Genomic DNA, 27,255 nt, shown 5'->3' on the forward strand with positions numbered 1-27,255 from the left:
TAGCCTCCCAAGCTTCTGCCTCTCTCCCCCCTCCTTCCTCCTCTGCCCGGCCCTCCATGCCACTGCATAGACCCGCCCTGGCCGCCCCCTCTGAGCCGTGGCTCCCTGTCCAGCCGGAGTACACAGCAATGTCTGGACCCGGCCTTCAAGTTCTCCAACGATCTGAGGCCGCCCGCCAGCCAAAGCGACTGACCCCGCCGTCTCCCCAGAACGTGTCCCACCTCGAGCCTGTCCTTGCCTCTGGCCTGCCGTGTCCTCTCTGCCTACTGGGTGCCTGATCTTCCTTCAGAATCCACCTCCAATACCCCCTCCCCCAAGACTTTGCTATGTACATTTAATGCTATTGTCACGTGTGACCTTGTATCCTTGTCTCCCGTCTACACACGTCTGCCCAACTGTGGCTCCCTGAGGACAGGGGCTACATCAGCTCTCTACCCTCTGGCTTCCCCAGCATCATAGCATAGTGCTTTGCATACAGCAGGAGATTAATGAGTGTTTATGGATCGATTCATTAATAGTGTTTGTTGAGTTAAATCACATCCAACTTTTCCTTTTTACAGATGAGGCTACTGAGGTCCACACACCTTCAGGGATGCGTCCAAGGTCACACCCAATGAGCAGCAGAGGTGACGCTGCACTCCGAGTCTCCCAACCCCCATAATAAGCTCTTTCCACCACACCTAGCATCCTCTCAGGGAGGCGGGAGCAAAGCCGGCAAGAGGACACAATTAGTGGGTATGAAAAGCCCTCCAGGCCTGGTCCGTGGCCTCTGACAGCCCCTGCCGACTCTGCAGCCACGGAGATGGATGTTTAATGATAAACCTCAGGATCTGCTCCTCCTGGTTGCAAGTCACAATGTGGCCAGTGACTGTAAAGATGCCGGCAGCATTCCTGATGGCTCAAAGAATCTTGGTGCCCTGAAGAAGCTGAGACCCATTGTCCTCCTTCCCAATAGCAGAATTCTTTCCATAACATTCCATGCCTGAGAGGGACCCAAGAGTTCTGGTGATGGGGAGCTCACTACCTTCCGAGGCATTTTCTTTTTTAACAGCAACTCCTGGCATTTCTAGGGCCCTTTAAGATCACATGACCTGCATTCTCCCATCTGAGCCTCCAACAGCCCCTGGAGGCAGGTGCTTTTATGATGTTCATTTCACAGAGGAGGAAACTGAGGCAGACAGAGGTTAAGTGACTTGCTTGGGGGTTCCTCAGTAAATGTCTGAGACAGGATTTGAACTCAGGCTCTGCTGCTCACTCCCCACATGCCAGTGTATCTCTCCAGACCTTTTCCAGGCCTCCTTGTGCTCAGTGCTTTCTCTTGGGGCCCCCAGTTTATCTGTCGTCCCCCATTACCTGAGCACTCTTAGAGGGCCAGGACTGTCTCTTGGCTTCCTCGGTATCCCCAGAGCTCGGCGTGGTGCCCAGCACATAGTAGGCACTTAACGTCTGGCACCCAGTAACACAGAAATTAGTAAATGCAAGTAGACTGACAGCCTCATCTTTCTCATTTGTTCAGTCAGGGGACTGCATTAGATGGAAGGCCGTAGGATTCTTCCAGCTCCTGAAGTAAGATCCTAGGAGAGTTGACGAAATAGTTTATGGCTTATCAGCAGGTGGCAAAGGGGGCTTGTGGGAAGGACCCTGAGGGGGAAGTTAAGTGTCCCAGACCAAGGGTTCCAAGCCTGGGGTCCAGGGAGCCCAAGGGGCCTTTGGACCTATCCAGGGAGGCCTGTGGACTTGGATGGGGAAACAATGGGAAAGCATGGCCTCTTTACTTCATTGATCTGATGTAGAAATCACATCATTTGTTTCATCCTGAGAAGGGGCCCGTCGGCTTCACCAGACTGCCCAAGCCATGCATGATCAAACGTGGCTCCGATCTCCTGCTCTAGACCCTTCCCTTAGCCGGGCCCCTGGAGCAGCTCAGAGCTTTTGGACACAGCCCCTGGCCTCCCAAGAAACGGAGGCTGCGTGATGTGAATGCTCTGTCTAAATGTCTACGTTGACCCAGAATCCAGGTGGAAAGAGGGACAGTTTGATTTCTCCAGAGGCAGATCTCTCCTGTGCCCTCTTGACATCTTATCTCATTTCTGGGACTTTTTCTTTTCCTAATTCCAGCTAGCTGAGATCTCTTGAGCTCCGTTTTTCTCCTAATTCCTCCTGCCCACCTTCCCCATGGATGGGCCAAGGTGGTGCCTTCTGCATGTTGAGTAGACTAAATCCCTGTTTCTTTAAAAGGCAAAGGGGCTCTTCCCTGAGGCACCCGCTTCTGCCGGCAGTGACTTCAGGGCAAGAGGGGACTGATGGATTGTTGGGGAAGCCTTCCTTATGGACTCCCAAAGGTAGTCGCCTTGACCAAGTGCTCCCTCTAGAGGTTTCCGCTGGAAGAGAGATGGGCAATATATTTGGTTTCTTAAAGAATGAAATGTCATATCGATGGAAAACCCAAGACATCTGGGTTTTGCTGGTGACACTAGGCCCCAGGCCGGACTAAAAGAGGTTCCTCTGTCTAACATGGTGCCCATCTGCCATGAAAATGATGAGTCGATGTGTGTATGTCTCCTCTTGTGTGTGTGGTCGCACTCATATGAATGGGAGCACAGAGGGCAGAGCAGACACAAGAAGGGAAGGTCCGGAGAGGCAGAGGTCAGCTCATATCAACAAAACTTCCTGGTGCCCAAAGCCTACCTCTGCAGGTGGTAGTTCCCCTTTGCTAGAGGATTTCTCTCAGAGGTTGGATGGCATCTTGTCGGGGTGATGTAGAGCCTGTCACTCATCAGGGGAGCTTGACCTCTGTGTCCCTAGAAAACAGACCCATTCATTCTGTTTCATTTGTCTCTTGGCTTGTTGGTGTCAGATGGGCTCGGTGTTATGATACCCCGAGGCCCTGAGTAGCCTCATGATCAAGGACAGACCAGATGTGCTTAGAAATGAAAATGCTGAGGAGCCAGGGGGGTCCCAATTATGGGCAAGGCTCACGTGCCCAGCCCAAGTCAGAGCCCCAGCAAACCCAGACAGGCAGAAGGGTCCAAAGGATGCTCGGGACACTGACCATGTTGTATTTATTAGCACAGAAAATGAATTCATTCTTCAGGGAAAGTAATGTGGTGTGGAGGTAACATCAATGTAAGTACAGAAAGTGCATCAGACCAAGAGTCTGAGTCCTAGGCCTGGCTCCCATGTGGATGTAGCTGTGGAGCCCTGGACCACTCACGGGACTCAAGAGTTGGAAGGCCAGCAGATCCATCACTGGTCAGACCTACAAAGGGATCTCCACTCCTCTCTACATGTTTGGGTTTCTTCATTGTGTTTCCTGGAACAGTTCATGGAGAAGAAAATGGCAAACCACCCCAGCATCTTTGCCAAGAAACCCCATGGACAGTGTTGGCGTGCCGTGGTCCATGGGGTCATGAGGAGTCAGACGTGACTGAACAGCAGTCTCCCTTGTGAGAGCGTAAGGTCCTCAAGAGCACGAATTGCTTCCTTCTTTGTACTTGCATTTCCCCAAACCTAGCCTAATTCCTGGCACACAGTAGGCCCTTAGTTTGTTGGCATGGATGTGAGGCCAATCAGACTCAAACCAACAGGGCTTTTGGCTGCCTCATCACAATGCTGATTGATATTGGATGCCAAGCTCTCAAAGACCATCCCCCCTCACCCTGATCTTTTGCAGTCTGTCCTCGGCTAGCCAGCTCTCCTCCATATCTTACTTGTGAAATTACTTTTTTTTTCCCAACAGAAGTGTAAGAAGTTACATTCATCCCTATTGAGTTCCATCTTAAGAGTTTTGGCCCAGTGATCTAAACTGTCAGGATCTTATCAGATCCTAAATCTCATCCATGTGTTATTGATCACTCTCAGCTTTGTAATCACCGATAAATTTCAAAAGCAAGCCATCTATACTTTTATCCAAGTGATTAATAAAACATATTAAACAACACTGGCCAAGCACTAAAGACCAGTGGGAAGTGCCATCATTTTTCCAAGTCAGGTTTTCTACTGGGGGTGGGGTCTGTTGATTGAAAGATCAAAGCAGCTAGCGCCCTCGCCACCTTGATGCAATTGAACCCAACAAGCGTTTGTGAAACGCCCGCTCTGGGCAAGGCTAGATGCTGAAGATGCTCAAGTCTTTGCCTTCAGGGAGTTTATGTTCTACTGGGGGAGAGGGGAAGGCAGTTCACCATGTGCACGGAGGAGCAAATATGAAGTAATTTCAGGAAGATGAGGGCACTTAGAGGTGGGAGGGGAAAAGGCCTGGTGCTGGTTGTGGCACCGGATCTGAATCTAGAAGGATGATTCTTGGGATCATTGAAGGAAGTTAGAAAGTCCAGGGGCAGCAAGATGGCACAGTGGACAAAGCACCGGCCCTGTATTTAAGAAGACCTGAGTTCAAATCTGACCTCAGACATTTGACACTAGGTGTGTGACAAGTCACTTAACCCTCATTTCTCTGCAAAAAAAAAAAAAAAAAAAGTCCAAGAGGCAGGGCCAGAGAGCATTCCAGGCATGCAAAGGCAGAGATGGAATCTGTTTGGGTTTGCTTTTCTGATTATAAGTGAAAAAGACTTTTTGCTACAATCACAGGGTGAGGTGAACTATGTTCTTAGAAGGGGCTGATCATCCCAAGGGGAGCCAACTATCAAAACTCTGAAACAGAAGAGAAGGGAGGGGTCAGTTGTGACTTTGGGGTAGCCCTGGCAGGGCCAAGGGGACCCTCTTCAAAGTCGGGCATTGCCACTCACACGATCTAGTTGTCACACGTCACATGGAGAGCCAGGAATCTGTGTCAACGATGTTGTTGCTGCCTCGGTCCTTAAGGTTGCTGCTCACTCTCTTGGGGTGACTGACACCTCAGCACAGAGGACTGGAAATGCTCCTAATGTCCTTCCAAGGCAGAAGAGCCATCTCAGTGCGGGGAGGGGAACACTCATTTCCTTTGGGGCATTGTCAGGCTCTGAAAGGTGTCAGGACATTGCCAGAGTCAGTGAGGGGAGCCGACAAAGGCGGGATCTTCTGGGTGCTGAGGTCTGGGTGACATTGTGCAGAAGAGCCAGCCCCGGGCCTCAGCCCAGAGCATGCAGGGAACAGCCATTATTACCATCGGCGTTGTTTCCTGCTCAGGGTCTTCTTCCAGTTTCAGTACCAAGGAAAGTAGTTAATTTGTGAACTGAGCATGAGGGAAGTGGAGGAGTGGGGACAAAAGACCTGGCCAGCGTCCCCACACCTGCTAAGGATTCTGGGCCATAGGCCATACACCCCTTTGACTGCCGGCAGCTGGAGGTTGGTTGCCCTGTGCCCTCTCTGCTGGGCATCCCTTTGGGAAGATGGGAGTGTATGCCTAATATACTCCAGCAAATCACTGCCCCATTGTGTGCTTCGAGAGAGCCAGTGGGTCTGGGGTCCTCCTTCCCGGGGTTCAGGGACATCCCCTCCACTTCCCTTCCACTCTGTCTCTACCTCCTACGTCCATCACTGTTTTCATGTTGTCTCCCCGTGGGAGTGAAGCCTCCTCGAGGGCAGGCACCGTTTGGTCTTTCTTGACGTCCCCAGAGCTTGACACAGTGTCCGGCACATCCTTAAGACACTCCGCTTTGCTTAATCTCCATCCTTGCCCTGGTGCTGACTGAGGATGAACTCCAGGTGGAAAGAAGAATAGCTGAAAGAATAATAGCTGGAAAGAAGAATAGCTGACATTTATAAAGAGCTTGTTGACTCGAGAAGGTTGTGCAGGTGCGGCTTCAGGAGCTGGGGCTCTGGGGCTAAAAGGGTGAGCCAGCGACATATCAAGAGGAAGGCCTCCCCACCCTAGAAAGGCAGGGCTTGAGGCCTGCATGGCCCCATGGCACGGGAAGAGGCCAGGAGACCAAGGCACAGACTGCATTCCTATCTTGTCCTAGCCACTCATTTACACGAGACTGCCTGCCCAGCCTGGTCCAGCTGCCTCGGAGCCAGTCACTGATGGGCTCTCCTGCTAAGTCACTCTACCCCACAAGGACTCAGCCCAGAAATCCATCCATCCCCCTCACCACAACCCCAGAGAATGTCACAGGTGCCCTCTGGAGCGAGAAAGGGTCCCGAGGTTCCACCAGTCCAGAGCCGTGAGTTGATCCCTCCCTAAGTGTGTATCTTGCTACTGTTGTGTTTTCGGTCTGTATTTTTGGGAGTGTGTCTCAGGTGCTGGGGAAATGCCGTGTAACTACTAGTCTGGCTATGAAGTTTGAATAAATTCCTTAGCTAAAGAGCAGTCTCCTGGCTGGTTGTAAAAGGGAAGCACACTGGTGGGCTGTTAAGTAAGGGTTATGTGGATAGCTTCCCACAGCATTATGTTCAGAATCCTGAAAGGTGGAGCGACCACCAGGAGGAAGCCCAGCCTGCCAACCCCCCCCCCCCCCGTCCTGTGAGCCAGCCAACAGGGGGCGCTCCAAAGATATGTTTTAGCAGCTCATCACAACAACCCAGTCGTGCAGATAGTACACAGCCACTCAGCTGTACGAGGAGGACTCGAACTCACATCCTCGGATTCCAGATCCAGGGCCCATTTACTGCTACTCAAAAGCCTGGTCTTCTCATCATCCAAACTGCTTCGAGATGAAATTCTTTCTGCTTTTCCAATCTATCATACAGTGACACCCACACTCCTCTTGGGTTGTGTTGCTTTCCAAATTCAAAGCCAAATGAATTTGTGGAGACTGAGAGGAACCCCTAATTTATAACCAGGTGAAATAGAAAGCAGCCTCTTTAGTGGGATTGGAGGACACAGACAGGACCCTTTAATCCCAAATCATTGCCTCCATTCTTCTCTTTTTAAAAAATTTTTATTTTATTTTTATTTTTTTTGGTTTTTAAATTTTTTTCTTTTTTCCCATTCTTCTCTCCAGCTGAACAATTCAGCTGAAAAAAATTGTTCAAATGAACTCATTTTCTTTCCCTCCTTCCAAACCCCCCTATTACTGTGGAGAGGACCCCCAGCCTCCCAGCCCAGTCCTCTAGCCTCACAGCCTATGTACCATTCTTGACTCCTCACTCCCACCCTACAAATCCAATCCGCTGCCAAGGCTCCCACCCTGGGGCCGACCCTCCTCCCCTTACACCTAGATTATTGCAGTAGCTGCTGTTGGGGGGAGGGGGTGTCAGCCTACCTCAGGCTTTCCCCATTCCAGGTCATCCTCCATCAGCCGCCAAACTGATCTTGCAAAAATTCACGTCCGACCATGTCATCTCCCCCTATTTAATAACCCCAGCAGCTCCCTATTCCCTCCAGGACTGAATCTAAACCTCTCCTTTGGTTGTTAATGTCCTTCATTATGGGGCCCCTTTCTACCTCTCCCTCACGCCTTGCTGCCAGTGACAGCATCCTGCTCCGTGTCTGAGCCCCTTCTCTGCCCATCCCCCACACCTGGAACTCTCTCCCCCGACTCTCCCCCTCCTGGCTTCCCTGAAGCCTTCCTGGGTCTCCCCTATTCCTCGTATCTGCCCTCCTGTGATCAGACCCTCCTTACCCCGAGTACAGCTGACCTGCCCGTGGGTGTTTGTCCCTCTTCTTAGACAGGGATCTCCTTGAGAGCAGAGACTGGTTTTTGCCCGCGTATCACCAAAGCTTAACCCAGTGCCCGGCACATAGTAGGGGCTTAATTAATGCTTGTCGATGACTTCTACAAAGTGTCTTTAAACGCCACTTAAACTACCCAGAAGGAAAAACCAAGTGGATGATAGCTCTGACATTTAGAGCCAACGGAGTGTTAGCGAATGTCTTAGAGGGTCATCGACTCCAACCCTCTCATTTTATTATTATTATTATTATTTTTTTAGGCAATGGGGGTTAAGTGACTTGCCCAGGGTCACACAGCTAGTAAGTGTCAAGTGTCTGAGGCCGGATTTGAACTCAGGTCCTCCTGAATCCAGGGCCAGTGCTCTATCCACTGCGCCACCTAGGTGCCCCCATGACCCTCTCATTTTACAGAGGAGGAAACCAAGGTTTAAAAAAGTTAAATGACTTGTAGGGGGCACAGAGCTAATAAGTGTCTAAGGCAGGATTTGAACTTGGGCTCCACTGCACCACCTACTGCTGAGGTGAAGGATGCTCTTCAGCTGATGATGAGACAGCCCAAGGAGCACAACAGTTCAAAAGCCTTCGATAACCCCCACTTTGGAGGCAGAACAGGTTAAGCCCCTCGCCCAAGGTCCATTCATCTGAGTCTAATTCAGCAAACCAAACCTGCCTTTGCATGTGGCTGTCCTTCTATGACCTCAATGCCTTTGCCTGCGCTCGCTGTCTCGTCTCCTCCCTTCTACCTCTTTACAGAGCCCCTGGAACAAGGAACAAAGACTCTATGAAGCAGCTGTTATATAATAAGGCGGACATTAAACTGGAGCTTAACCCTAAAAGACCTTGAAAGGCAGTGGAAGAGTTTGTCTGCTCCTCGGAAGAGCCGAAGCCTTGTAGTCAGCCCGGTCATGAATTTATCTACTTAGGCTGCCAAAAGGGGCCACAGGAGGCGCTAATCAGTCATCAATCAATGGCCAACAGCCCACAGTGAGACTGGGGATTCCATGCTTCAAGCCCTGGTTCTCCTAATTAGCTGGATGACGGGGCGAATCTCTTAACCTCTAAAAATGAGAGGGTTCAACAATTGATCTTTAGGGGTCTTCAAGTGCTGGAATTCTTCAAATCAGCAGTTCTTACAAGCTGCAAAGGAATTCCGTCTGCCCCTTGGCTCTGTGGCCAGTCACATCCTTGTCTAATCCAGTTAGTCACCTAAGGAAAGACAGGGCCCGTGGATAGATTTCAGGAGGTTCATGAACTAAGAAAGAGAAAAAATACCTATTTATTTTCACTAAACTCTAAATGAAATTTATCATTTCTTTCAACGACTTAAAAACCTTCTGAGAAGCCATACAGAGACTTCGCCAGGTGGGCAAAGGGGTCCACGATGGTTAGTCAGTCTAACTACTACATAGCAGATGTGGTGAATACAAAGCCAAGCCCAGTCCCACTTCTCACAGAGCTCGTTCACAGTCCAATGAAACAAAAAAGAGGGCTGGAGTCTGGGCAGTGTACTGCAGGCAGAGTACAAGCTGATTCAGAGGTGCATCAGAGCCGGGTGAGGTGCATGGAAGAACACATATTTCCACCCTGAAGCCTCTGGGGTATCAGGATCACAGACTGAGAGCTGGGACTTCAGGGACTGTTTATCTATTATTCCATTTTACAGAGGAGGAAACTGAGGCTCAGAAATGGTAAGTGACCAAGTGGCCAAACAGGTGCAGGCAGGAGAGAGTGCTTTCCCCCTGAATAGAGCTGGAGGTAGACATGTAAGTGCCCAAGGCTCAGGAGAGCTGTCTCTGAGTATCCTTGAACACTCCTTGGCCAATGGGCAATGCCACGCCCACTAGACTTTATGCTGCCTGCCAGGAGCAGCCGCTGCCTAGTGTTACCTCCTGCCCCTATCTAATCCATCCTAGCAGAAGGGTAGGGCACTTGCCATGCCCTTTGGAGAAGCTTTGCAGGCCCTCTGCAGACCCTGGTTAGATTCTGTGGCCCTTGGGCTACCTGGCTTACCTGAGCCTCAGCCTCCCTCTAGGCCTTGGGCCTCGAAGTGGGAGAGCTTGATTCTCAGCCTGGAAATGGGAGAGGCCGAGGCTCCCCAGGTCTGGATAATGTGGACACTGACACCATCCCCTGGATACAGTTGCACCCACTCCCTTTGAAGATGCACTTCTCCCATCTCTCCCCATTAGCAGGATGACTCCTGGATGGGTTTGAAATTTGGGAATTTGTTTCATGCTCAGTGTCTGCATGGAGGAAATGGGAGGGGGGTGCGGGGTGGGGGGGGCTGGCAGTTTGGTTTCTTTTCTACTTCAAAGCCAGAGGCATGAAATAACTGCTGGTGTCAGAAGCAGCAGCGTAGCCTGAGCCATATGTGGGCCAGCTCTCCCTCAGATGTGTCTTGGGAGTCCCTGCTCAGGGCCCCAGGCGGGCGCCATTGTATTCACAGGGTTCAGGCAGGCTTGGCTCACTGCTGGAGCAATTAGAGGCCCCTGGGGCACACGGTGGGAGGGGATGGCTGCCCATCGCCCCTGAAGAAGCTGCTGGGGACTAGAGTCAGCCAAGAGACTCCAGTTCCCAGCTATTTTGGTGCCTTACAAAATTATTTCTGTTCCTAATCTGCAAGGTCATTAAAATTGCTACCAGCTGGGTGCGTGAGAAATGACATTCAGCAGGGGAGCAACCGTGGCCTGGGAGCCTTGGAAGGTTTGCTCTGCTGTTCTTAGAAGAGAGCCTGAGGGCCTTGGGAGGACCACACTGCCCTTCCTCTGGGATGAGGAGCCTGGTCGATGGCCAAGGCAATTCTCCTCTGGGCCTCAGTTTCCTCTTCTCTAAAATGTGGATTTGAGGAACTGAAAAAGAATCCCCTCTACGACACACCCAACAAGCCTGAACTTAGGTTTTTCTGTACCCAGGGGAACCCCCCCCCACTCCAGCTACCCCCTTCCTTATTTCCAAGAGGTCTTGGGGCAGCTAGGTGGTGCAGTGGATAGAGCACCAGCTCTGGAGTCAGGAGGACCTGAGTTCAGATCCGGCCTCAGACACTTAACACTTACTAGCTGTGTGACCCTGGGCAAGTCACTTAACCCCAATTGCCTAACTAAAAATTTCCCTTACGTAGAGCTGCCTTTAGAGCTCTCCGCATCCCCCTCCCCTCCACCTGACTCAAACTGAGGATTTAGAACCCCCCAGATTCAAGGTACTCTGTGGGGGCACAGTCAGTCCTTCAATCACTGCTCATGTGTTCCCACCAATGCACTTCCCTTTAACAGTCAGCCGCTGGATACAATTAGATCAAAGAAAACACACATTTGTTAAGATTGCATAGTTAGAACAGTAGCTACCAAATATTTCCCCATAAGCCTGTGTCACACCCTCCCATAGATACATAGTATACCCATGGGAATAGCCGACACACTTGTCATACATACTAATAGAAGCGTATGTGTGTGTACAATACATGTGGCCCAGGAAACTTACACCTCTAGCAATGCAGAGACCCAGTATACTTTCCATTTGGAGTGTCATGCTGCTGGGGAAGTCAATCATCTGAGCTCCCTGGGTCTGTCCCTAGGTCCCTTCTCAGTTCGTGCAGTTCACACTCCTCAAAACTGTCTGCTCCAGAGAAGCGATTATTATTATTTTTTATTTTAGTGAGGCAATTGGGGTTAACTAGGGTCACACAGCTAGTAAGTGTTAAGTGTCTGAGGCTGGATTTGAACTCAGGTCCTCCTGACTCCAGGGCTGGTGCTCTATCCACTGCACCACCTAGCTACCCCCTGGAGTTCCTCCTTTTTCTAAAGGCCTCATTACAAAGCTCGGTGTCTGAAGAACACTGCTGATAATGAAACTGAACTTTCTCCTCAATCTTGTTCCGAACTCCCCCAACCTTACAAGGAATTTAAATCTAAGTTGGGGAAGCCCATTGTGCTCTCGTAGATTTGGGTGGGGATAAATTCTTGGATGAGCTCACCCAAGGCTGGGCACCTTAAAAGTAAATGACATAATAGTGTCACTGACCCATTTTGTTGGCAAAATGCTGGCCTTGTTAACAGAATGACTAATTCCTTGCAGCTCAATTCCCATGTCCACCCACAAGTGAGTTGGAACTGGAGAACCATTGGAGGGACCACTGTGGGAAGTGGAATTTCAAGTGCCATGAAAAGGAGTTCCTGCTCATGGTGGGTTCTGCAGAAAAAGTAAGCACTTGTTGGAGGTGCTATGGGCAGGACTCGGGTTCAAGTCTGGATTGGATGACGTGGCGCCTGGGGTGCCTCCCAGCTCAGACATTCTGTGATTCCATGAAAATCTGGCCAGAGGTCATCCTCACGAAAAGAATTCCCTCTCTTCCTCTACCAGGCCCCTCAAACTGACACCCCAGCAGTCTGAATCCCAAAGAGCTCCAATGTCGCTGGGGCCCCTTTTGGATGCGCTGGTCAAATGTTTCTACGGGCCCAGAAATCCTGGAAGCCCTGGGTATAAAACGGTGTTGCCAAGAAGCCCACATGACCGTCACCACGAAAAGTCACCACGAAACCCCAGCACGGCCCTCCAAGGCTTCAGGCTCCCCTGGGATCTGATTCCATCGACCTGGGACTTCTGGTTATGAATCAGGAAATCTCCCAAATGACATTACTCACTTGTACTCAGCCAGTCCAGATGATTGCATTTGGGGGGAGGGGTATTCACACACAGACCTTTAAGACTCCCGTGCCCTCGGGATCCAAATGCTCTCTGAGCCCCCATCTAACTTGCCCTCACCTGCCACTACACCCAGACTTGGCACAGGACCCAGTGTCCATCTCTATAGGCTCCTCTTACACAGTTAGTACTGGGCAAGAAGACCAACCTCACACCTGTGCTCCACTCCACCTGTAGTGCTTCTGGTCCCTTTCTAATGGGCCCTGCAGTCTCTGGCCTTGCCTGCTATCCATATGCACCTGACCTGGGATGGTTTCTTTATCTGGTTCACTCATTCCCTGGGCTGAGCCCTGGAGCCGCCTGTCCCCCTTTATGATCCTCCTGCACAGGCCACGAAACGGCCAGACTTCCTAGTAATCTGAGCACTCTGAGTGGAGGACAGGCTGCCGCTGGAGGCTGTGGGCAACTTCTCATTGAGGGTCTTGGGGAACTGGCCTCCTGGTTGGCAATGCTGTTGAAAGGACCCTTGCTCAGCTCTAGGCTGGGCTGCTGGGATGGGGGCTCAGGGCCTTTCCTGCCGTCTAGTCCCGTGCCTCCATTAGATTGCCTGGCACATAATAGGTGCTTAATAAATGTTTATTGTACTTCAACAGCTCACACTCCCCACTGCTGTGATGTGCTCAGCTGGAAGGGAGGACAGAGAGGACAGGAATGAAAAAGAGGGTGTGCTCAAAGATCGTCTCATTCCCTTGCCTCCTGGGAAATTACATGGACAAATGGAATTGATACAATTAGATGGCTGGGAAAATGGAGACTCAGTCCAGCTCCTGCCAGCTCCCCATATGCAGGAAGCCGCCCATGGGAGCGGTTTGGGAGTAGCTCCTGAGAGTGTGTGTGACCCAGTTTATGAGAGGTTAGAGGCAAAGACCCCCACTACCCAAGGGGAGGTATTCTGACCTGGACCCAGCCAACTCAACAGATGTGTGTTGGTATCCAAGCGCTATACTGCCATGACTTACAGGCATGAATCCAGGAGCTGTGGGTTATTGAGGGGGTGGGGAATGAGGCAATGTGGCAAGGAGGGTGCAGGGCTGGATGGGGGCTCACAAAGACCCAGGTTCAAATCCCATCTCTGGGACCTATTAGATGAAGGTCACTCCAACTTCTGGGCCTTGAAAAGGCTTTTCATCTATTAATTCATGTGATCCTCACGATCAGCCCCATTTTACAGATGAGGACACTGAGGTGGAGAGAAGACCACACAGCTAGTAAGTATCTGAGGCAGGATTTGAATTCGGATCTTCCTGATTTCAGTTCCAAGCTCTATCCACTGAGTCATCTAGCTGCTTGTATCATCTCTGTTATTATTTTCATTATTCATTCGACAAACATCTATTAAGGGTCTTCTGTGTATAAACCCAGAAATTGGAATGGATATGGGGAAGGAGGAAAGATAAGAGCCTGGAGGACTTTAGAGAGAAGCTGACTGGAAACATTCTAAGAGGGATAAATATGAGATGAGCTGCCAAGGGAAGAAAGCTTTCCTTTCAATCCAGCAAGGGGAAATGTGGATGATCAAAGCATCTAAGCCTCTCTCCTCCTGCCCCAAAGCCCCAGTGCTCTCAGCCTGAGCAGACAGAATCTTTTTAGTTCCAGCAATTAAAGCAACTCAAAAACAGGTTGGAAAATTTGTGTGTGTGTGTGTGTGTGTGTGTGTGTGTGTGTGTATGCATATACCCGTGTGTGTGTTTTCCTTCTACGGATAAAATTGGGTCAACTATAAATGGAGAGGATTCAAAAACTCCTGGAGGAGGGGGGGAGGTTGCTATGTTTCCTTGGGGATGGGTTAGAGAACACACTTTGTGATGTGTCTTTGAAGTGCAGGACCAGACATACAACTTCAGCAATGTGGGCTTTCTGCTGGACCGAGAGATTCAGATTTTGGTTTTATGTTGGGGTTAAGCACAAGGACATGGGTTATTTGGTTTGGTTTTGTAACTGAGTCACAAACCACTGTACCAGGATAAATAGATATTGTTGAGAAGTGAGTCTGGTCATGGAAAATAAATACAAAAAATTACCAGTTATTTGTTCTCCCCATTCTCCTTCCCATTTCCACAGGGATATAGGTCATGAAAGGAATGAAATCAGGATTCCTTATTATCCATAAGTATGTGAAATTGTATTTTCTCCTAGCCTGATGTCTCCTCCTGAGGTAGAGATGACCTTCAACTTTGGGAGTTTATACCAGCAGAGGGCAAGCTGAGAAGGTTCAGTAAAGCTGGACAGGCTTCATGTCACCAATTCAACAAGCATTTATTAATTGCCTACTGTGTATGCCAAGCTCTGGACATACAAAGTGTCATGGGGCGCAGAGCACCCCAGAATTTCTCTGGGGCACACCGAGGAATCTTCTCCTTGAGAAACTAAACCAGAGGACAGATAACGCCTAGAGGAACCAAATCGGACTGAGCTAGCTTGGGATTCCTACCCTTCATTCTGGTCTCCCTTATCCTGGGGAGATAAGTTTGGGTGTGGCTTCGGCCTTTGTGTTCTGAAGAGGGATCTGTAGCCACCCCTCACCCAATTCCTTTAGTCACTACCAGTGGGGGATGGTCCACCCCCATCAGTCCTCTATAAAAGTACCTTCCGGTCTCCTGTTCGAGGAGATTTGGTACCTCTGAGCCATGTGCTTTATGCCAAATCTCCCCATGAAAAGTCTAAGGATTTCTTTCATGGTTTCCCTCCCTCCACCCTTCCCTTCCCTTGCTCCTAAATAAACTATCACCTTATTCTAACTACGTTTTGTGTGCAAGAGGGTGTAATTCTTTTTTTTTTTTTAATTTTTTTTTTTTTGCGGGGCAATGGGGGTTAAGTGACTTGCCCAGGGTCACACAGCTAGTAAGTGTCAAGTGTCTGAGGCCAGATTTGAACTCAGGAACTCCTGAATTCAGGGCCAGTGCTTTATCCACTGCGCCACCTAGCTGCCCCGAGGGTGTAATTCTTTAAAGAGGAATTCCCAAGAACCCCAACCCCAACCCGTACCCCTTTTCCCACTATATCAAAAGGAAGCCAAGAACAGCCCTTGCTCCCAAGAAGCTCACAGTCTGATAGGGGAGACATGTAAAACTAGCCTTAAACAGGATAAATCAGAAATAATAAATAAAGGGAGGGCACAAAAATTAAGGGTCATCAGAAAAGGTTTCTTGTAAAAGGTGAGAATTTGGCTGGGCCTTGAAGAACCTAGGGAAATCAGGAGGCAGAGACAAGAAAAGGATTCCAATCATGGGAGCAGCCAGTGAAAATGCCCAGAGTTGGGGAAGAGGGACAGTATAAAGAGCTCTTGGGCAAGGAACAGCATGGAGACCAATGTCATTGGATCAGAGTGAGTGGGGGTGTGGGATGAGCTGTAAGAAGACTGCAAAATTGGGGGAGGGGAGTAGGTTATGAAAGGCTTTAAAAGCCAGATAGTCATTCCCCAATACTTACATGGTTAAAGGATATGAACAAATAATTCTCCAAAAAATAATTGCAAAATATTCACAACCACAAAAAACAAAGATCTAAATAAAAGAAATACAAATAAAAACAAACTTGAAGTTTCATCTCATACCCTACAAACTGACAAAGATGACAAAAATTGGCAACAGTCAATGTTATAGGGTTAATAATAATTAATACATTGTTGGTAGAGCTGTAAAATGATATGACCGCTTTGTAAAGCAATTTAGAATAATGAAAATGTTGTTCAGTCATTTCAGTCGTGTCCAACTCTTCATGACCCTATTTGAGGTTTTCTTGTCAAGGATACTGGACATAGAATAACTAAATTTCCATATACTTTGAACCAGGAATTCTGGTACTGGACTTACATATCAAGAAAGCCATCAATAAGGGGGAAGAAGTCTCCATATATTCCAAAATTTTTATAGCAGCATTCTTCTGTGATAACAAAGAATTGGAAACAGAGTATATGCCCTTCCCTTGGAGGATGGCTAAACAAACTGTGGTTTATGAATGTAATGGAATATTACTGTGCTGTAAGGAATGATATGAGGGATAAATACAGAGAGGTCTGGAAATACCTACATGAACTGATATAGCGGGAAGCGAGCAGAGCCAAGAAACAATCTACACAACAGCTAAAATGTAAATAGAAAGAACAACCCCTTTCAGCCAAATCAAAAGTGAATGTAATAAAATTCTAAAGCTCCATCAAGACTTGAATGAAGAAAAATGAGAGGACTCCTCCAGCCCGCCCACCCTTTTCCCGAGGGAGGAAGTCCATGGCTGTCACACACTGTGAAGGTTTTTAGACTTTTTCAGTGTATTGCTCAGTTGGGCTGATTTCTTCTCTCTTTTTCTGTCTTTAAAAATCTTATTTCTTCTATGGAATGAATGTTTCTCTGGGTGGGGAAGTGGTTTCCTCCTCTCCAATGGCTGGTTTTCAAGTCCAGTATGACTAGCACTTATTTTGATGTAGTAGAGAGGGTTTTCTTTCAGGTATAGGTTAAACTAAGTGGTGTGGGGACCAATTTTAAATTGGGGAGTGTTAGCTAAGCGGCTTGCCGCAATATTGGGGCAAGGAAGGAGACCAGCAGCCTCCCTCAAAACAGAACAGGATTTATTTTAACAAGAATAAACTTAAAAAAAAACCCAACAACACAGGGGCAGCTAGGTGGCGCAGTGGATAGAGCACCGGCCCTGGAGTCAGGAGTACCTGAGTTCAAATCCGACCTCAGACACTTAACACTTACTAGCTGTGTGACCCTGGGCAAGTCACTTAACCCAAATTGCCTCACTAAAAAAAAAAAAAACAAACCCAACAACAACAACAACAACAACACAAACAAGATCAGTAGGATCAAGGGAAAGGAAATAAAATGGGGGAAGGGAAATTATACAACCTGTAAAAATACCACCTCCCAGGAATCAGCTGAGAATACGCAGCAGACCTCCTGTCGTTCCATTGTCCAGCTAGAATGCCCAATTCTCCTCCCCCAATCCCAGAAAAACCCCACACAGCCCCAGCCAATGGGATGGCCGCTCTGACAGTCACATGACTGCCCTCACTAGGCTTCCAATCATTATAATTTTTCACTCAGATGAAGTGCCAGCTCCATAGCAATGGCTACAACCAGTGGGTGGAGCACCATGTGGTTTGCGGAGCCCCAGGCCAGTGTTCGCAGAGGCATAAAAACCTCAAATAACAATTAATTCTTTACAGTGGCCACTGAAGTTTCTTACAATCTATGACACTGTGACAATTGGATCTCAGTTCACCAGAAGACAGGCTTTTAGCGGTTATCGAAATTCATTAAAAAGTCCCCTAGGGCATTGAGAGGTTTGCATAGTTTTAGTGTGGGTTGGCAAGAGGGAATCCCTACACTGATTCAAACACTGAGGCCTGAATTATTGACATAAAGGTGTCACTCGTTAGGATCCTGATTTTTGCCCCATTTAATAATTAACAGCTGATACACAATAACCTTCTGGTTGTTTGGAATAGGACTAGATTTCTCTATACCTTGGATTTAGCCAGAACAAAAAAGTCTTGGGAAAGTGGACAAAGAGAAGAAATGTAACTGGATTGAGGAGGGGGCTTTCTGTTGTGAACAGGACAGAAGCCCTTTGATTCTAAACTGATCTGTCCATGGAAAAGCATCATTACCTCCCCCGTGTCAACTAGTTTTGCTTAACAGCTTTTCTTTGTTTCAAGGGAAGACAAAAGGCATCAATGAAGCTTGAAAAAGAAAAGGAAAAGAGATGCAACATCCACTGACAGTAACATCCAATAGAATCTGGAATTCAGGAAGTACACGGTTGCCTCTAGTCCTCAAGAGGGTAGAGCTGGGGAGCCTGAGACTGTACAGATACAAATGAGAATGGAAGCAAAGGGCGGGGCTTAGAGAAGTTGGCTTTCTGAGATTGCTTCCTCTTACTTGAAATCAACAAGCACTTGACTTTCTCTTCCAGGTGGATATGAAAACATGATACTTTGGGCTCTCTTCTCCCATTTCTTAGTATTCTCTTTGCCCGTCACTGATGGACAATAGCACAAAAGTCTCCTTCCTCTTTTTTTCCTCGTAGGTAGAGAGATAACCAGCAATCTTCTTTCTGTCTTTCCTTCTCTCCTTTCTCTGCTTGGGGAATCGACATGCTCTTGGGTCAAAGTGGGCCCAATTGGGTGCAAGAGAGGTAAACTTTAAACATTCTTATTTTATAAATAAGTGTGGGTGAAATATCTTTGGGGCTTTCATTACAGATTTCATTGTCATAATATAGGAATTACTTCCGATAGATGTTTATGCTTGTACTGAACTATACACTTCCCTAATAATTCATGGAAAGGTAGTGCTGCAGTAGAATAGGGGTTGGGTTTCGGAGTCTGAGGACCTGGGTTCACATTTTGGATTTTCTTTTTATTGCCTGGGTGATGTTGGACAAATCACTTAACAGCTCTGGGACTTGTTTCCCTAATGTGCGAAATAAGGAAGTGGAGGTGATGATCCTTAAGTACCCTTCCTATAATCTCTGTACATGCTAGTATTTTTTTACATTTCTCTCTCTTTTTTTTCCGTGGGGCAATGAAGGTTAAGTGACTTGATCAGAGTCACACAGCTAGCAAGTGGTGTGTGAGGCCAGATTTGAACTCAGGTCTTCCTGAATCCAGGGCTGGTGCTTTATCCACTGTGCCACCTAGCTGCCCCCTACATTTCTCTTAAACAAAATTTCAGGTCTACTTAGTGGGGTTTAGTTTGCCCAAGCATTCCATTGGCCACTGTTATAAAGATCCCCTATGGTGGCAGCTAGGTGGTGCAGTGGATAGAGTACTGGCCCTAGAGTCAGGAGGACCTGAGTTCAAATCCAGCCTCAGACGTTTGATACTTACTAGCTGTGTGACCCTGGGCAAGCCACTTAACCCCAATTGCCTCACCAAAAAAAAAAAAAAAAAATCTCTCAATCTTTCTCTCTCTCTCTCGATAGATAGATAGATAGATAGATAGATAGATAGATAGATAGATAGATAGATCTCTATCTCTCTATCTAAAGATCCCCTACCATCCAAAAGCATTGACTTTGAACAGATTGGGACCATTACAGTTTTGAAAGATGAGCAATTTCTTTAGTGAGATCTTTATTTTAAGTGTGTGGATTTTTATAAAGATGCACTCCAATGGCACCTCGACTGAATCTGATCCTCATGGCCACAGGGCTAGTCAGCCATTCATCCTTTATTGGGCAATAAATGCTGACATGTTAAGAGAGTATTTAGTAGAGGGAAGTCATGCTGTCATCAAATGTTTTACACAATCACAGAATTTAAGAGGGAGAAGGGACCAGAAAGGCGTCTCATCCAGCCCAAGCCAAGAATTATCCCCTGTAACCTCATTACCTGGCTTTGCATGAAGACCTAAAGTGAGGGGAACCCATTTACCCTAGGAACAACTGCCTCCACTTGGGGACAGCTTGACTTGTTAGAGAGTTTTCCTTGACATTAAACCTAAATCTGCCTCTTTGAAATCCCACCCATTTCTCATCAAACAGCACATGGCTAATCTCTCTCCAACATCACAGTCCTTAGGGTATTTGATGACTGAGTGTCTTCAGTGAGCCTTGGCTGCTCCAGGCTCATTGTCTCTAATCCATCTAATCCATTGTCTCAAACCCATCATCCTATGATACAATCTAATCTCAGGGTTTGGGGCTCCCCACTGGAAACTCTCCAGTTTATCAATGTCCTTCCTAAAATTCGTTGTCCAGAACCAAACACAGTATTACAGATACAGGCTCTTTAAGAGGAGGGATTGGGGGCAGCTAGGTGGAGCAGTGGATAGAGCACCGGCCCTGGAGTCAGGAGAACCTGAGTTCAAATCCAGCCTCAGACGTTTGATACTTACTAGCTGTGTGACCCTGGGCAAGTCACTTAACCCCAATTGCCTCACCAAAAAAAAAAAAAAAAGAGTAGAGATTGTTTTGTTTCCTGTATCTATAATGCTAGCATTTAGAACAGTGACTGACACATTGGAGGGACCTAATAAAGACTTGCTGTTTGATCGGTTGATTCTACTCTGATAAAACTTAAGCTCTTTGAGGATTGTTTCACTTTTTTTTGTCTTTGTGCCTCCGGTGTCTAAGCACCATCCCTAGCCCATCAGTAGCATTTAGTAAGTGCTCATTGGGTACAATGGAGCTGTCCCTTCTCTGGTGCTGAATACCACCCTCCTCTTCAAAGAACCTAAGATCCCACAAGCTGTCCGGGCCACCATGTCCTGCTGCCAGCTTATATGGAACCTGCAGTTGACTCGAAATTCCAGGTCTTTGCACATGAACTGGTCTTCAGCCGTCCTCTCCCAGAGCTGTCATGTGGAAAGAGAACTGCTGGAGAAAGAATATTTTTAAAGTTAAAATAAGATAAAACTTCTAAAGGATTGAGATATTTTAAAAAATGGAATGAGTCGCTTTTCATTCTGGGGAACTAACCAGCACTGGAAGTGTTCAGACAGAGGTGCACCTGTAAAAAAATGGAGATCCTTGAATTGGATTGAGTTCAGATTAAGTTAACCCTCACTTCCCCTTTGAAGGCAGTGTGGTGTAGTGGATAGGGAGTTGGCCTTGGCTCCCAGATGACCTAGGTTCTGACCCATCTTGGCTGTATGACCCTGGGGATGCTCCTTAAACTCTCAGTGCCTCAGGCAGCTTTCTAGCATATCTTAGGTGCTTAATAAATTCTCATTCCCTTCCTCCATGCCCCGCCCCCATGGCTATAAGTTGTAGAAGTACCAACCTCATTGGTAGAGGGAGTTTCCTTACCAAGGGTTTCCCTGTGCCATTGAAATCTGTATCCCTAAGGCCCCTTCTATTATTCTCTGAGAGGAAGGAGAAGAATAGATGAGCCATCTGCCAGGAGAACAGATGAGCCATCTCTCCTTGGCCATCCTCATGCTATCCCCAAAGAAAGCCCAGGAGTTGGGAAGTCAATCATTCTTCCCAGTGGTTAGGTCGTCACTTCAACCCCACGGATGAGAGCTGAGGTCTCTATTGCTGTTTGTCCTTCATTACAAAGAAGACTGTGATATCAGGGTGATGTCACAACTTGCACTGAATTGGATTTCATTGAGGGAGGGCTGTGCAAGGTCACCAGCCTCATTCTCTCCTCTAGAGCCATCTGGGTCCAGTGGCAAGATATACATCAGGACTATTGGAGATGGCCCTGGATGTTTAAGGCAATTGGGGTTAAGTGACTTGCCCAAGGTCACACAGCTGGTAAATGTCTGAGGTCAGATTTGAACTCAGGTCCTCCCAACTTCAGGGCCATTGCTCTACCCCCAGTGCCCTCTAGCTGCCCCCTGAGCTCTCTATAATGTTCAGAGGGCACCCGGTGACCTCCTGTCCTCCAATTGTGCCTCTTCTGCATGGTTGAGTCTTACTGCTTGCAGATTCATCCAAGAAAGACAAGACTGAGACCCACCCACTGGAAACCTTGCCCCCTGCCTCCCCTACTGTACTTCACTGACCCTTCAATCTCTGTCTGCCAGTGAGCCAAAAGTGAGTTTCAGTTTAACTTCATAGGCATAGAACAAGCAGAAAAGAATAAAGCCATAAGTGCATTTAAATAAGTACTGGGCACCTAAAGGTGCCTCCTACTTGTCCTGGTGGCAGACGGTCTTAGATCCACTTTAGAGTGCTAGCCCAAACCCAGGAGTCCTGGGACCCAGTGGTTGAGCTTTGACCATGCTCACCAGGGAATGTGTCCATTTCCATTGCAGGAATCAACAAAGACACCCAGGGCAGACCCTGGAAGTCAGCACCCAGCCACTGACTTCTGGGGAGTTTGTCTGGATCTCTCCAGTACCCAAGACCAGTGTTCCTTCCTTCAGTGTCCTGTCCCCATGAGGGCTTACAGCTACTTCTGACCACACCTGGCTCATGGGAAGGGGGAAGGGTGGAAGAGGAGGAGGAGGAAAACAGGGACTTGTCACCATACTGCCCTATCAGCCATCCCACTCTGTCTTTGAGGTTTCCTGCCTATCCTTTTTTTTTTTTTTTTTTTTTAGTGAGGCAATTGGGGTTAAGTGACTTGCCCAGGGTCACACAGCTAGTAAGTGTTAAGTGTCTGAGGCCGGATTTGAACTCAGGTACTCCCAACTCCAGGGCCGGTGCTCTATCCACTGCGCCACCTAGCTGCCCCTCCTGCCCATCCTTTTGACTGCTGTGTCTTGTGCCCTCCACTAAGGGCCTTGCTCCAATGCTCATGGTGGAAGGGGAGAGGTCAAAGGGCATAAAGGTCACTCCATGAATTGTCCAGCCTTCTGAATGATTACAGCGGGCTCAGAACCTTCAAAATGACTTAGGCTTTTATCATGTGTACTTATGGTTCCTAGATTGGTGAAGTTCACCAGAAGGTTGACTTTTTATCCACCATGACTATTCATTAAAACGCCTTCTAATGGTGGAAGAAATTCCCACACTCATAAAGTCATTGATGCTTGAAGTCTTGAGGCAAGTTTATGCCTTGTTATGAGCTTTTGAAGGTCTTTTAAATCAAATTCTGGCAGTAGATAGGGAAAAGAATAGGCCTCCTCTTCTGAGTTTGCTGAGGTTCAGAGGAAGGATGTGCACTCACTGGACGGTCAGGAGCCACCTCTGGTCTGGTGGCTGAGCCCCTGCTGGTCCCACTCCCTGGGTCTGGTGACTGAGTCTGGGCTTGGTCCCCTTTCTGTCCTGTTTCCTGTCCATGCCCACTCTATCCCCAGCCCCATCATGGGGCACATTTTAGGGGAAAAGTTCTTCCTCTCAGACTGATGATTTTTTAAAGACTTTAGTTGAGTTTCTGCACTTTTCTCTGTGCCTCTGTATCTGTTTTATTTCTTTTTATTCTGAATTGAACAAAACCCAAACACAATGGGCATTTCCATAAACACAGCTGAACAGAAAAGGGAGACAGCTCATGGAATTGCAGGCCTTGCTCCCCCCACCCCCACCTTTTCAAAGTACATATTCCATTTGGCCAGAAGCTTTCCAAGCCCCAGGCACTGTGGGGACATTCCAAGGCACCACATGTCCTCCTCAGGTGGTCCCTTAGCCAGGGGAGAGAAAGGGGAGGACACTGCAGGCTCCTGGTGGGTTGGTCTCAAGGAGAAAAGCATGTGGGGACCAGAATCATCCTAGTGTGTAGGACAGTGCAGCTGCCTGGCCTCCCAGGGAGAGGCAAGGGGAGCCAGGGTGGGCCCCAGACTCCTTTCTGCCTGCAAAGATGTCCTGCGCTCCCACAGGGAAGGGATGTCCTGTGCCAGACCCAGAGATGGGCAAAGCTTAGATCCTGCTCACAATCGATCCTCTGGGAAGGGGCACTTCAGTCTCAGGGGTGAGGTGAGGGCCTCCTGAAGCACAGAGGGTCCTGGCCATCGAGGGGGTGGGGCTGGGCTGGAGGGCCTCAGCAGAAAGAGGACTCCTACCCTACATATGGGAGAATCATAGGGAGGAGGCACTTCAGGGTCTCTCAGCAAAGTCTGCCCAGAGAGAGAAGCCTGAGCAGTTCCTAGGCATTTCTGGAATGAGGGGAGGTGCTCCCCAGGACCACCATCTGCTGCTGGGGGGCACTTCTGGGCCCTGGCACCTCCTTGGACAGGTGCTGGGCTGCTCCAGGCCATTGGAGGGACGTTCCCATCCCCAAGGCAGTCCAAGAATGGGGATAGTTCAGATCCAGGCTGAGAATAAGTTCTCTGACCCCTGGCCTGAGGATGAAACAGGAAATCCTCTGTTTGACATTCAAAGCCCTCATAAGCTGCCCCTTCCCACCTTTCCAGTCTTCTTACACCTCCCACAGGGACTCCCCCATCCAGGGGACACGGGCCACCTCACCATTCCTCCATCCCTCAGCTCCAGGCAGGTTTTCTGCCTCTCCCTCCCCATCTCTGCCTTGTGGCTCCCCTGGCTTTTCTCAAGCATCCTAGGCTAGAGCTGTCCTATGAGACCATCCCCAATTCATCCTGAATAGGCCTTCTCTCTGCAGAGTCTCTCTAAGTCATCATGTTTATGCAGAACTGTCTGCAGGGTGTCCGAGGTAAGATGGACAAAATGCCCAGCACATAGTAGGTGCTTAATAAATGCTTGTTGACTGAGCAGCACCTACAAGGGCCATAAGTGAATGGAACTTTCTGAAGATGCCTGAAGCTCACGCAGAAGACACTGGGAAGATGTTGGATCAGGAGCTTGACAAGTGCCTTGAAACTAGTCTGGCATCACCCTGGATGGAAGTTTGACGACCTCAGTGCCAAGGTAGGCACACGGAAGCACAGTGAAAAATGAGATGGAAAATATCCTTTGGATCAAGCCATGAAGGACGTTGGAGGTCTGTTCCAGGACTGAACAATCAGTCAAACAACATGCATTTATTAAGTGCCTACTATTTTCAAAGTACTGAGCTTAGCACTGGGGGTACAAAGAAAGGCAAAAACAACCCCTTCTCTTAAGGGACTCACATTCTAACAGGGGACAAACAATTAAAGGCTGTTTATTCCAACCTACCCAGGAAAGGGGGCAGAGAGTCTGCTCTACAACACGAGTGACCAGTTACCATCCATCCATCCTTGGCTCTGAAGCTGTCCAATGAAACCTGCCCCCCACACCCCTCTTTGGGCAGCTCCGACTGGACACCAAGCCTAAAGTTAAACTCTTTAAAGCTCTTTAAACTTCTTTTCTTCCTTTAAACTTTAAACTAGAGAATTTTGTGCTTGGTCCTAGAAGTGACTTGAAGCCACCGGCATTTACTGAGAATGGGAGACACAGCTGGATCTACATTTTAGGAAAACCACATTAGTGGCTGAACCGAAGATGCCTTGGAGGGCTAAGTGAGCTGAAGCAAGCAGATACCCCCCCACACACACACACACACCAGCAATGGCACTTAAGATGATGTCAGAAAAGTGACTGGACCAGAAAGAATTTGTTTGGAGGTAATGCAAATTAAAGGAATGTGTGGGCTGATTTTGAAGATATCTTAAAGAAAAAGTGAACAATTTCAAGAGAATTTTTTTTAAAAACCTACCCGTGATGTATCTATTTAAAAAATGGTCACAAAGACATTAACTATTGGCCCTTTTATTACTATAAAATCATTGTGAGAATTGTCTGTGCTTGCATGTGGGACATCTTGAATGAAAACACAAATAGAGAACATGTAAGCTTTTGTAGGGAGCTTTTGCAACAGACCTCTTCATAGGCATGTGACTGAGAAGTAGGGAAACCCAAGGTCCCACTGTGCTCATTTATTTCTTTTTAAGATAGTGTGTAAAAAAAAAACAACCCCCCCCCAAAGAAACAAACAAAACAAACAAAACAAAAGATGGTGGGGAGGCAGCTAGGTGGCGCAGTGGATAGAGCACTGGCCCTGGAGTCGGGAGGACCTGAGTTCAAATCCGACCTCAGACATTTAACACTTACTAGCTGTGTGAACCTAGGCAAGTCACTCAACCCCAATTACCTCACATACACACACAAAATAAAGATGGTGTGTGTGTGTGTGTGTGTGTGTGTGTGTGTGTGTGTTTTAAAGGATCAGATTTGGTAAAACAAAATGCAACTTAAACAGATTTTAAAATGTATCTCCCATGTATCTGTCAAAAATTTTAAATTATATGACACATGCAATTATAGAGAGAACTTTGTTCAATAGTCTTTTGAACATCAGACAAAATATGTCTTTAAAAATGAGCAACATAGGGACGGCTAGGTGGCACAGTGGATAAAGCACCAACCCTGGATTCAGGAGTACCTGAGTTCAAATCCAGCCTCAGACACTTGACACTTACTAGCTGTGTGACTCTGGGCAAGTCACTTAACCCCCATTGCCCCCCCCCCAAATGAGCAACATAAAGCCAAGGACAGAGACCTGGGGCACTCTATTAAAGACTTCCCCGAAAGTTGACTCAATGATGCCTTCTCCCTGGGTCCATTCAATTAATTCCAAACTTACCAAAGTTTACCATCTAACCCACACTTCTTCACATTTTCTAAAAGAATAGTGGGAGAGGCTTTGTCCAATACTTTGCCGAATGTCCTATCTTTTGAATTGATGACATTGACCCTGTCAAAACCAGAAATGAGGGGCCTCTAGCATGACTTTTTTGGATAAAGCCATTCTGGAGTTTTGTGATCACTGCTTCCTGTTCTAGATCTCCAGTAACCATCCCTTTGATGAAATGTTCCTGAATCTTGTCAGAAATTGAAGTCAAGCTCAATGAGCTATGTACAACTGGAATAATAATGATGACGATGACAGCTAGTACTTCTATATGGTGCTCTGGGGTTTACAAAGAACTTTACGTACGTTATCTAGTGTGGTTCTCACAGCAATGATCAAGTTAGGTGTTATTTATACCCATTTTACCAATGAGGAAACAAGCTGAGGGAGATTAAGTGACCTTAGTGACTTGGACAGTCAGTAAGTGCATGAGGCAATATTTGAGGTCCTGCATGCAATCCTCTAGACTGCCTGGCTGCCCCTTAGCTTGAATAGCCACAGTTTTTGAGAAAAAGACCTATTTGTGCAAAAATATTGATAGCTGCTCTTTTTGTGGTGGCTAAGAATTGGAAATCAAAGGAATGCCCATCAATGGGGGAATGGCTAAACAAACTGTGGTATGTGATGGTGATGGAATCTTATTGTGCTATAAGAAATGATAAGTAGGATGACTTCAGAAAGGCTTTATGAACTGATGTATAGTGAAGTGAGCAGAACCAGGAGAACCTTGTGCACAGAGACACACACCAATATTGTTTGATAAAGAACTATGAATGACTTAACTATTCTCAGCAATACAATGATCCAAGACAATCCCAAAGGACTATTGATGAAACATACTATCCACCTCCAAAGAAAAAACTGATTTTGATGGAACACAGACTGAAGCATGCTATTTTAAATTTTCTTTCATTTTTTTCTTTTATTCAAGTTTTCTTGTACAAAATGACTAATATGATTTGTTTTAAATAATCATACATGTATAACCCATATCTGCTTGCTGCCTCAGGGAGAGGGGAGGGGAGAAAAGAAAGGAGGGATA

This window comes from Dromiciops gliroides, chromosome 1 (assembly GCF_019393635.1).
Source record: "Dromiciops gliroides isolate mDroGli1 chromosome 1, mDroGli1.pri, whole genome shotgun sequence".
Classification (NCBI taxonomy): Eukaryota; Metazoa; Chordata; class Mammalia; order Microbiotheria; family Microbiotheriidae; genus Dromiciops; species Dromiciops gliroides.